The sequence below is a fragment of the Hakea prostrata genome, chromosome 9 (genome assembly GCF_041222555.1).
Source record: "Hakea prostrata isolate BN-2017 chromosome 9, UWA_Hpros_2, whole genome shotgun sequence".
NCBI lineage: Eukaryota > Viridiplantae > Streptophyta > Magnoliopsida > Proteales > Proteaceae > Hakea > Hakea prostrata.
The window spans coordinates 46,430,313-46,442,526 of record NC_142608.1 but is presented as its reverse complement, the minus strand read 5'-3'; the positions used below and the strand labels follow the sequence as shown (position 1 = coordinate 46,442,526).

The window sequence follows — 12,214 nt, the reverse complement described above, 5'->3', positions numbered from 1 at the left end:
TCGGTATCAAGCATGTTTTGAAAAAAAAACAAAACCATCATCAGAACAATTACTCAGTATTCTGCCGTGAGTGTATTTTTGGCCTCCCTTTCTTGGTTTTCTGTTTTCAGTTCCTTATAGGCCATTACTCATAACAATTTTATGCTATCTGGAGGCAATCATGCTAGTTCAAAGTTGGTTGGGATTCCAAAACAGGGTTTTCTTTCCAAATTTCTCTTTATTTCTCTGTCTAGAAAGATCGGCAGACTGGTATGTTGTTTATCTTCTCCGTCTAGAAAGATCAGGCCTTGTTTCTCAAAAATTTTGAATTTGTTCTTTGAAGATTATAATGGTTTAAGTAAATTATCAGGGAATGTTGAAGGATGCTTTTATATGGACTTGCTTAATCATTCAAGGAAGACAACACAACTTTAAAATAATAATTATAAATTCCATGACCAGCTTGTAAGAGGTCCTTGGCTCTCAACATCAGCAACAACAATATTTCCAATAGAACAGAAATACTGGATTTCTTGCCTGAAAATTGATGATAGTGTTTATTAGTCAACTAAAGTTTCTCTAAACTAGGGGAGCGGAATTGGTGTTGAAAAACTTGTTGAGGGAATCTACACAAACACTTGAATGGTGGGTGTAATCACAATACTTCTTCAGAGCTGAAATATGCTAGAGGTACTTTCTTTAAGGTATTTAGACACCTCGATTTGTGTAATATGGGTTCCAAATGTGTTTTCACCCCAAGATCAGTCAGCCCAAACCTTTAAGGTTGCACCTCAGAAAGGTTACTTAAGGTGTAATCAGGTTATGTTCACTGCTTAACAGAATAACAATAGGGTATGAGAGAGAGAGAAAGTGGAGGAGGAAATTCAGTGTAAAAATTGAACTTGAAAATAGGTTTATATAGAGCCCCAGAGGCTGTGGGTGAAAGGGTAAGGACACCTCTTTTTGTGAGGTTACCTATTCATCTCAACTCCCTATAGGAAGGTACATGTTCAGCTGACGTCCCTAAAGGAAAGTGTCTCTCTAATGGCATCTCCACGCTTTTGCCCAGCAGTGTGCCTTCCGGATTAGGGCCTATAACAAAATGAGCATTTCGGATCAAGGTAGAAGACAACTGAATTACTTGGGATATGTGAAATCTCGCACCTACCCTAACTCGAAAATTTATGTTGTAGGTCCGAAGACCCGAAGTCAAGGTAGAAGACAACTGTGGACCCTCTCTGTTGACACCCATTGACTTTGACCTAGAACCATGGGAGATTGATAGTAAAGATCCCATTATGGAAACCTTGTATGATTTTGGAAGAAGATGTAGCCTAAATGATGATGGACTTGGAAGATGGACCTTGAGTACAGTGTTGACACTTTCGGAAGGTCCTATAAAGTTAGGTAAAACCCTTCCTTAAGTTGGTCGAGGACCCAAGTGGTGAATTTGGCTTTTGGAAACCAAATTCAGCAATTTCGACTTAAGGCCTTGCCTTGATCGATACCTTTGGTCAACCCAACCACCAAAGCAAGCCCAGGACATAATTGTTTATTTGGAAGTTTAAGGTTTTGAAGCTTAATATATGTAACTTCTGACTAAACCTCACCACTTTGCCTCTTAACTTTTGGAGTATATGAGAAGAACCTTAGAGCCTCTTTTTTAAGCCCAAGGTTGATTCCAAGCACCCAAGAGAAGTTTCTCCATTGATTCTTCTTCTAAAAGGTAAGTATTCAATCCTATACTTCATTGATCTACTCACTCTATTGTTTCTACTTTTTGTTTTGATTGTGAAGAAGATCTTACACTACTGTAATGACCTAATCTCTGATCCTTATAGTCTTAGAGTGAATTCCCATTCACTATATTCTTTCCGTAGACAATACGGTGTGTTTTCATTGATTTGATTTAGCATGAGACCATGATTTACTCTTATTGCAGTTATTTGATTATAATCTATGTTAGATCTATTCTTAGGTTTTTTTCTATGCATGATCTACTGTTTTTTTTTTTAATCATTAGAATGAATTCCCATTCATTCTAGCATTTCTGTGAGAATCCGCGGAACAAGCCTATTAGGTGATTTAATGGATTTTTCTATTCCAATGGCCTTGTTTAATATTTAGATCATCATAGATAGTCTCTATATGTTATTTGGAATTTTCATATTAATTTGGAAGTGTTCCAATGTGATTTGAAGAGTTTCCGACCAAAGTTGGAAGTTACTGTTCGTACACAGTAGTTTTGGTCGATCCCTTTGGTCGACCCAATCGACCAAAGCAACCGACCAAAGGGTGCTAGGACAGCAACTTTGCCCTGTTTTGTCTCCTTTTCATCTATGATCATTAAAGTTTGTTCCTTATACTCTCTACATGTTTGCTTAGAATTATTTTGATGATTTTGGATTTGCTCTTTGATCTTTTACTTGGAGTTTACGAAGTTGGATATAAGGTGAGTACGTTCACTCACAATATGCACAAATACATGTTTTGATATGTTATGATTTATATGCATGTGTTAGCTACTATAGTTATACCTTTTCTATATTGTCATACTTTTGTAATTACAGTAGGCTATTTATGATATGATTTACCTACTATTATTGGATATGAATGATGTGATTGTGAGTTGGACTATTTTCTGATATTTACGGAATCATGATGTGATGTGGTTGCCTAAAGTTGTGATTGGGGAATGAGGAATGCCCTTTTTGACATTTTTGTCTTTGGACATTAGTGGAAGTGGTATGAGACGCTTCTATATGATGCCCCCTAGCGTTTTCCTTGATTATTGGTTGATATCCCTAGGATGGATCTAGATGAATTTGGCTAGGAAAACCATGTCATATTTGACGCTATCGAAAGGGGAATTGAGACCGAGTAACCTATGGCAGCAATGGTGATTTTTCAAAAGACGTGCATCAGAGCTATGAGATGACATAAATCATATTGTGGGGGCCATTCATTGGTAGGGTTGCACATAATAAGCCTAGGCTCATGGGTGTTCAAGACCGGTAACCAACCCGTGAGAGGAAATGAGAGCTTCCCATTTATTATATGTGGATGGAGGCTACGTATCCGAGAGGGAGACGATGACTCTAGGGAGGGAGATACTGGAACGGACTGCATATGCATGAAAGAGAGACTATCATACTAGAACGGACTGTCTAGTGCACGGAAGGGAGGTATCTGACTCCGAGTAGATGTGACTCAGTAGATGACTTACATTAGGCTAGGTATTAACCTTGACACGCGCAAGTACTTAGACCAATGGTGCTGAGCGATAGTGTTGACCTAAACCCCAGCCATGAAATTTTGAGAAGGATACAAGACCCAACTACCACTGGAGAACCCAAAAAACGTGCATCAGAGCCATGAGGAAGAGTGATTTGAGGCCTACCTAGAGGAGTATGGTGTTTGATCTTAGAGTTAGAAGCATATTTGCATTCATTGTCTCATATCAGTGCATCATGTTTGCTTTAGACTGCTTATAGTTGTTTATTGTGTTTGAACTACTTGCTGAGTTCTTTTGAGCTCACCCTTTGGAGGATATGTTTTTAGATTCTGTTGCAGGTACCAATGACTTTCAGAATCAAGACTACGAAGCCACAATAAGTGACCGATACTATATGCAAGGTGTTGGCTGTTACAAAGATAACGGTGAAGATTCCTTGTGTGATTATGAAGCTTACCAGGATTAGTCCTATCTTGGAGCTAGTGTGACTGTTTTTGATTACTAGAGTTTATTTGAGTTGAAAGAGTTGTATGAATAGAATAATTTTCTTTATGTTCTTAGTTTATTCGAGATGTAATAACTTTAGAGCACATTTATGTGTGAAATGCATTTTATACACTTAGAGTAGAGTTACCTTGGGTTTTATGTTATTTTTGCAGATTTTAGGACTTTTCAAGATTTAAGAAAATATTTGGAGTTTTGGGCTTGAATCATGCTATTTTACATGTCAAGAAGTCCATTCAAATTCTCAAATGCGAAAATGGGCCTGATCTGGAGCATGATGGGCTAGAGATGTGTGATTATGGGCCAACTCAGAAATATTGAAGAGATAAAGAAGGCAAATTTGATCTATGGCTGAGATTTTAAATCAAATCTACAGAGATATTATTGAGAGAGTCCAAATGGAAAAGAGTCCTTACATACCTATCTTATTTCCTATTTTGGATTTAATTAAAGAAAGAAAAAGAGGAAAAAGAATTATATTCAGAAAGAAAAAAAAAGGAAAAATCCCGTTTTTGAATGCCTCTGTCCAGTTTCAATCAAACCCTTCATCGAACGGTCATCCGATGTCTGATCGTGCTGATTTTTGGAGGAGAGCTTCACGACTACTTAAACCTCAAATCCAACGGTGGAATTATGCATCTGATTTCTCTAAGTTGGCGCTATTATTACGTCAAAACCCTAACTGGCTGAGTCAGATAGAAACCTTGAGTTTTATTCAAATTCAGCCGTGCTTCATATCTCATGTAAACTCTATAAAAAGAGAGCATACTCCATCAAAGGAGAACGTGTTCTAGAGCTTAGTAGAAGCATTCTTTCTTCTCTCTTCAGTTTATATAGGCTTTCTTTAGTTTTCTTTGCTTGCATTTGTGAGATTTTAATTTCTAAATTGAATGTCTAGGTATAATTTTTTATGTAATGCAATTCAAGTTCAAGTTTCAAGTTTTTAGATTCATTTTTCTCCGGGTCTAGCAATTGCAGATTTAGATCATTCTAGATCTAGATCTGGTTGTTAGGGTTGGTTGAGATTTGAATCGTTTGTTCAATTCGCAAGTAAGTAACATTTTTTATTAATCTTCTCTCCTCCCTCCATTCCCGCTTCTATCTACACCTCCATATTCTTAATTTAAGATTTGCTTTCATCATTTATTTATTGTTCTCCTATCCCCTGGATCCTTGATCAGAGATGCCTATAGTCGTGCCTCTCTTTGGTTAAGGTTTCCTTTTTCTTTCTTGCAATTTACTTTCTATTATTTACTTTCTGCAATTTACTTTCAGCATTTATTTATTGTTCTCCCATCCCCTGGATCCTTGATCAGAGATGCCTACAGTCATGCTTCTCTTTGGTTAAGGCTTCATTTTCCTTTTATTGCTTTGTTTATTATTTTGTTATTTACTTTATGTTATTTACTTTCTGCACTGTTTTTTTTTCTTTAATATCCATTCCCCCGATCGGTGGACTGTAAGCTACGGTAGAGGGTCCATGATCAAAGTCATTATTATTATACTCCCCTTTCCTCGATCCAGAGCTGACACTCGGATCACTTCCCTTTTCCTTTTATTTTTATTGTTCTCATTTTTTCCTGTCTTTTATTTATGCCTTGATTGTGTTTAATTTATTTTTTGTTTCAATTCGATTGCATTAGTTTAGTTAATTAGTCAACAAAATTTGAATCATTCCACTATCGCATTACTATTAAGAAGTTCAATTCTAAGTGGCATATCTCCCTGAGATCGACCAATTAGCTACACGATAACGTGCACTTGCGATTACTTTTAAATTTCACAAACAAGTTTTTGGCGCCGTTGCCGGGGAGATATTAGTCTATTTTGTTTTTTTTTTCATTCTTAGGTAAATCGAAGTGTTTAAAAAAAAAAAAAATTCAAAGATACTACGTACTCTTAACTTGAGTAGAAACAAAAACATATAGTAGTCCCCACTCTACTGCAGAATTCCCAAGATTCGATTGTAGGTGGCTCCGAAGACTATACGGATTCCCTTGCTGTCAAACCTATACAATGCTCAGCTATACGACAACCTTACAGCTTTGGAATCATTGTTTCAATATTTGTGGTAGGAAATTCACTACTTTCCCTTTTGTTTTTGTTATTTTGTTTTCTTCTTTAGTTATTTTATTATAAAAAAATTAAAAAAAAATTCATTCTTTCATAAGAGCTATTAATTGCATTAGGTGGGTAGTGCATGTGTGTCTGGACTCGTGATTCCACAAATAGAATTGTCCGAGTGTTTACCTTGACCATGAAAGACCTACCTCCACCTCCTCCACCTAAGAGTCTTAGAGATAGATTTTATCCAACTCGATCTGCACAATCTTCCTATATACTTTTACCTGAAGTGAGGGGTAATAATTTTGAACTTAAATCCCATTATTTGTCTATGTTACCCCAATTTCATGGGTTACCTGATCAAGATGCATATTTGTTTCTTCGGGAGTTTGAGAAGGTTTGTGTCCTTATGAAGGTACAATAACTCACTAATGATGCTGTAAGACTACGGTTTATTACATTTGCATTAAAGGACCAAGCCAAAAAGTGGCTTTATAGCTTACCTAGGGATAGCATTACCACATGGGAACAATTTACTGTCCTATTCTTGAAGAAATTATTTTCTTTCTTTAAGATGAATAAAATAAGAAATGATATTCTTCAATTTCGTTAGAAACCCAATGAGTCCTTTGCTAAGATAGTGGAGAGATTCCAAAGCCTTCTCCAAGAATGCCCTCACCAATGTATAGAATTATGGTATTTATGCCAAATAATTTATGAGGGTATCAATTATCAAACAAAGCAACTCTTGGAATCTATGTGCTCCACAGGATTTACATCGTTCACTGATGATTCCTAAGCTTGGGAATTTCTTTTAGACCTAGCAGATAGAACTAGAGAATGGGAGCCAACCCAAGAATCTGAAAGGACTAGTAGGGGATATTTTGTTGATAGCTAAGTTCATAAGGAATCACAAATAGATAGTATTTTGAAAAAGTTAGAGACTTTGGTAGTTAAAGCTGCACCACCACCGCTAAGTCAAGCACATTTATTTGACAAATCTATTGCTATGTGTGCATGGTGTCAGTCTCCTACACATGTAATTGAGGAATGTCCTAACTATCGTGGAGGCCAACATGAAAATGTCAGTGCGATGTTTCCAAACCCATTCCACGTGTAATAGAACAGTTTTCTTTATGTTCTTAGTTTATTCGAGATGTAATAACTTTAGAACTACTTTAGAGATTGAACTACGATTCCGCATTCTGATTTATAGAGTTATTTCCGCTATACTATGTAGTTGATATTTTAATTGGTATCATTTTATTCCGCTCTCTGATTATATTTTGATTTTATTTCAAGATTATTTTTTTAATTGATTTCTTAATAAATGAAAACTGTAAACATTGATTATTCTTTGCTCGTGATTGTGTTATTGCGTAATGTAAATATATGGTTTCCCTAGACTTGAGCATGAAACTTGTAAATCACATCTCTGGGTATCGCGGTTAGGATATTAACTAGGGGATGTGACAAGATACATGGTACTCTAGCTTCCCAGTATTTATCTTTAGTCCTAAAAGACCTAAACCATGATTACATAGCAGATGTAACAAATCTCTCCGTTGTCGGCTCAGGCAACTTCAGTGGCACAACAATCCCTTCCGGTTTGGTCATGTTTTCAATTTCTTTAACAAACCTCTCCATCGCCGGCACAGGCAAGTTCACCGGCACCAAAATCCCATCCACCCCTTTTTGATTTCTAAACGATACATAGAAGCTCACCAGATTTGATGGTATACCACCCTTGGCTACCCCACCATATACCGCTTTTCCCCACCCGAAATCCACGTCTCTGAAGCCTGCACGCGTGTTATCTGAGACAAGATAAGTCCTGTCCATTGTAAAGAGGGGCCGCCCCCTCATCACCAATAGATTTGCCATTGACCTCATGTACTCTTCCGTCACCTGGGCTTTTGCTTTTTTCACTAAATCTAATGCGTAGGCTAATGGGTTTTCACATAGTTTTCTTGCCTTTGACACTACAGTGGCCAAAGCAAACGTGTTCCCGTAGTATCCAGGTGGCACTAATGGGGGTTGGAATTTGCCACGTGTACTGACTAGGCAAGTAAGACGCATGTTCTCTTCTGGGTCGGGTTGGATTGCGATTGTACGGCATCTCCAAAGGCATGCCGTCAGCACCTCGAAAGTGGAAGACGTGCATCGTAAGTGTGAAGGAAGATGCTTACGCAAAGCTTCAATCTCAGATGGCCCAAAGAAGAAAGAGCGGTTAGCCATGTCGTCATTGCTAATGGAGATGGTCAGTGTGCCCTTGGCATTCGACAATTCCTCGTATTCCCGGTGCAAGAAGGTCACACCTGATGGATGAGGGTTCCTTGCGTTGAAGATTTCTCTCTTCCACACGGGTGGCACTGATGGAGCTTGTGTACCGCGAGCCATCTCTCCCACGGTTGACAGGAACTGAGCCAAGCCACCTGCATCACTGATGGTATGGTTTAATCGAATAGCGAAAATGAACCCACCACACATCAGACGAGTAACTTGAATTAGTAATAGAGGGGAGTCAAGGACACCACTCGATCCAGGGACCTCGTATAAGAGGTCCTCAAAGCAAGGAAATGGTGGCTGCAGTGCATCATTGAGCTGCTCAAGCATCACATTAGCATCAGCCTCAATGAATAGGACACCTTCACCGGTGCACTCCACCACTAGCTTCCGGGCATGCACTTCTCTGAGCCTACCAGCAAATGGATAGTAAAACACTAGAGCTTCTGCTAGTGCCTTTCTTATGACTGCCACTGGGTCCTTCCTTCTCATTGTTGGCTCATTTCGGTAGAAGTAAATCAATGGGATTTGGAAACGCAAACCCTCTTGGTCATCAATGTCAGAGAGATATTTGAATTCATGGGGAGTGGGTTTAGCCGGTGTGACCAATTCTGGTTCATGTCTTCGAACCTGGAACACTAAAGGTGAAGAAGATAATGCCATGTCAAATGAAAGATTTGGTAACAGGAGAGGGAAATGTGTAACTAGAAGATGAAGAAGGTTATTTAGTGAGATATGAGAATGGTGGAGATATATTTAAAGGCAATAAATAGAGCAATACGCACGGCTGTCGTTGGGAGACATGAACCCATCATGTATGAATTTATTTATTTATTTTTCCCTTTCTTAGGATAAATCACTGTTTATTCAGCGCCAGTGAAATATATGGTACAGAAATCATACATGCGAAAAACGAGATAATTGCAACCCCTACGGAGCGCCATCCTATCCTTGATCTTTTTCTCTAGACAAAAATTTCCTTCAGGTTCAATTGCCACCACTCAGCATACAGTGTTGTCCCAACCACAGTAAAAGACAATCCAAGTCATTAAATGTAACCTAGGAGGATCCATGTTGGGAACAATATTGCATCACACATTTACATATGGTGTATCTGGCCTTCATATCATTAACATGGAGAGGGCCTACTATGGTCTCAAAGGTGAGTTTCCACCATGTAATGGTGTGAAGCTATCCTCTTTGAGGTAGAGGAATCAAACCCCACGATATTTAAGTTTTTTCCAATCTTAAAATCTAGATATATTTCCCTTCTATTGAAGCTAAAGAAAAATAATCAAGAATTAGGATATTTTATAGGTACACTGTGAAAGAAAACACATTGTTGTATAGAAACAAATGTTATAACATAGACAATTGATAAGTTCATTTCATGCATACTATTTCGAAATAATTAATTGGATATATTTTCATGTGTTCGCAATAGTTTTATCATTTTACCTTAATATGGCATGCAAATAAGTATTTGATGCACTTTCCCTGAATTTAAGTAACTTTGGTAATTTATATTTATCATGAAAATCATATTATCTGTGCTTGTAGTGAATCATCTCAATACTTGGACTCCTTCAACAACTAAGATTTTCTTGGAGCAATTAGTAGAGTCTGAAGGTTGATCAAAGAAGGAAAATGAGGAAAAAAAATCCTATTTATAGAAGGAAGAGAGAAAAATCATGTTTTTGAGTGTGCTCTATCTAGTTTTGATCAAGTCTTTCATTGAATGGCAATTAGCAGTTCAATTGAGCTGATTTTTGGACAAGAGCCTCATGACTTCTTGAGATTCAAAATTAGTGGTGGGATTGTGCATTTGAGCTATAGAGGTCAGTGCAATTTATACACCACCTAGAAAAGCAAATTTCTTGATTGAGTCATATTAGGAACTCAAGAGTCTGTTTTCAAATTGTGTTAGATTGAGTCAATGAATCATATCCCACGTAATCTAGGAAATCACTAGGGGAGAAAAATATGACCATAAGGAATTATTTTATAGAGGAGGAGCTACTAAAGACTTTTTGAGAAGCATCAGAGGAGTATTAGAGTAGTTGTTGCTCGGGCTGGATTTTTTCTTTTTCTAGAGTGATGTTTCCCTTAATTTCTTCTTCTTCTTCTTCTCTTATAATGTTCTAAACTTCTATTGCTAGAATGTAGACAGATCCTAACATAAATTAATTTATCAAATTCTTTCTTTCATGCAATAGAATCCTTTAGTCTTTGCTTTCTTCTATTTTGTTTTTAATGTTTGAATGCCTAATCAATATTCATGAATTCCGTGGTATGCTTTTATACATGTAACGGTGGAGAATGTATGCTAGACCTAAGGTTGAAGAATAATAAATTACATCTAAAGCGTGACAGGTTAGACGGTTTGTTCTACATTCTTTAGGGATTCTATGTTTCATGCAATGCATTGAATTGATCTTCTATGCATAAAAGGTAGGAGCGATTTGGTGTGTTAGGGACCTCTAAGCATAACAGGTGGGGTGATCTAATTTAGTAATCTTGTTGGCAAAAGTAGAGTTAATTGATTGTATGAAGGGGAGGGACGGATAGTTAATGACATGTTTAGTGAAATCAAAATTCTAGTGTCTTTTTTAATTGATTTGCTTAGGGTTTTTCTTTGTGATTATGTTAGTATAATCAATAGCTAATTCTCAGTTTTGATCACTAGATAAATTATAAGTGTTTTTGAAGTTGGTAGGTAATTTGACACTTTCAAATCCATGTGGGAATAACATACCTCTTACTTCTATATTACTTGAGCGACCTTGTGCACTTGCGAGTATGAACATGACAAGTTTTTGGTGCCATTGCTTGGGATTGATGAGCATTAAAGTTATTAACTAAAACTACACTCTGTTAATCTAGTTTTTGGTTCGTTAAAATTCTGGTTTTTCCTGTAGTGTGTTTTCCCCCTTTTTTTGTTGTTGTTGCTATTTGGGTTAGATTTTTTCTAGAATTTATGATTTTTATGTCCTTCTATTTCGTTTCAAATCTTGCTCAGTTCTTTCTTTCATGATAATTCTGATTTTCTTATGCTCTGAGTTTTTATTTATTTATTCTTATTTATTTTTATTCTTCATTCTTTTAGTGACCTCTTGCGTTTAGGGTAATGTTGTCTTATAAGTCAATCGTTTTATGCATTGTTCTTGTCTAGTCTGAATTTTTTTTTTCTTCTTTCTTAATCTTGCTTCTCTTTAGTTCTGAATTTTTCTTCTTCTATTTGTTTGAGCTTTTAATTCTGTTGTCTATGGAGTGTTTTAGTTTCTGTTTAGGTTTGGAATATTTTTCTCTTAAACATAATCATCTAAACCATAACCTCTAAAGTTTTTGCTCAGTTCTAAACTTATCTTATCTAATTCGTCTTCACTCATAGTGTGGCCTTATTTTTTAGGTTTCACTAATGCATAACTCAAAGCTCTGGTAACCCAACACAACTTTGATCTAGAGATTGAGAGAACCTTCTGAAGAGGGAGAAAAAGTCAGCAACCTGAAAAATTATTCTTGAAGTTGTTCTTGGAGAACATGAAGCGATGAAAGATGTAAATCACCAGGATAATCTACCAAATAATGGGCTATAGAACCTAGCACGAGCAGCACCTAGAGGACTTTGAGAGATCACAATAACCCTCTTGTCATAGCCCCACTATCAAGCATTAGAAGCCTTGCAATCAAAGTAAACAATTTTGAATTGAAACCCGCTTTTATTTAGATGCTTCAAAATGTAGTGCAATTTTATGGATTGGCTAGTGAAGACCCTAATGCATACTTAGTAGCATTCCTAGAAATTTGTGACACTATCAAGTACAATGGAGTTAGCGAAGACACCATTCATCTAAGACTCTTCCCTTTCTCTTTGCATGACAAAGTGAAAACATGGCTATAGTCCCTACCTGTAGATTTATTATGACTTGGGATTCTTTGGTTCAAAAGTTCTAAAATAAATTTTTTTCCCCTTGTTAAATCTGCTAAGTTGCGTAATAACAATATTACTTTTGTGCAGAGAGGAGAGTCTTTACATGAGACATGGGAGCATTTCAAAGAATACTTGTGAAGATACCCACATCAGTCTTCCCCAATAGAATGATCATACAGAATTTCTGCAATGGGTTAAAAGGGCAATTCAAGTCC

At 36.9% G+C, this 12,214-nt stretch overlaps 1 non-coding gene and 1 pseudogene across 1 annotated transcript; both read right to left on the bottom strand.

Moving 5' to 3' along the window:
• Nucleotides 1-6,224: 6,224 nt before the first annotated feature.
• Nucleotides 6,225-8,779, bottom strand: LOC149005342 (benzyl alcohol O-benzoyltransferase pseudogene; annotated as a pseudogene).
• A 3,274-nt stretch (nucleotides 8,780-12,053) lies between these two features.
• Nucleotides 12,054-12,156, bottom strand: LOC149005341 (small nucleolar RNA R71). Its single transcript, XR_016170010.1, has one exon. It is a non-coding gene; the product is annotated as a small nucleolar RNA R71 (small nucleolar RNA).
• Between the last annotated feature and the right edge of the window lie 58 nt (nucleotides 12,157-12,214).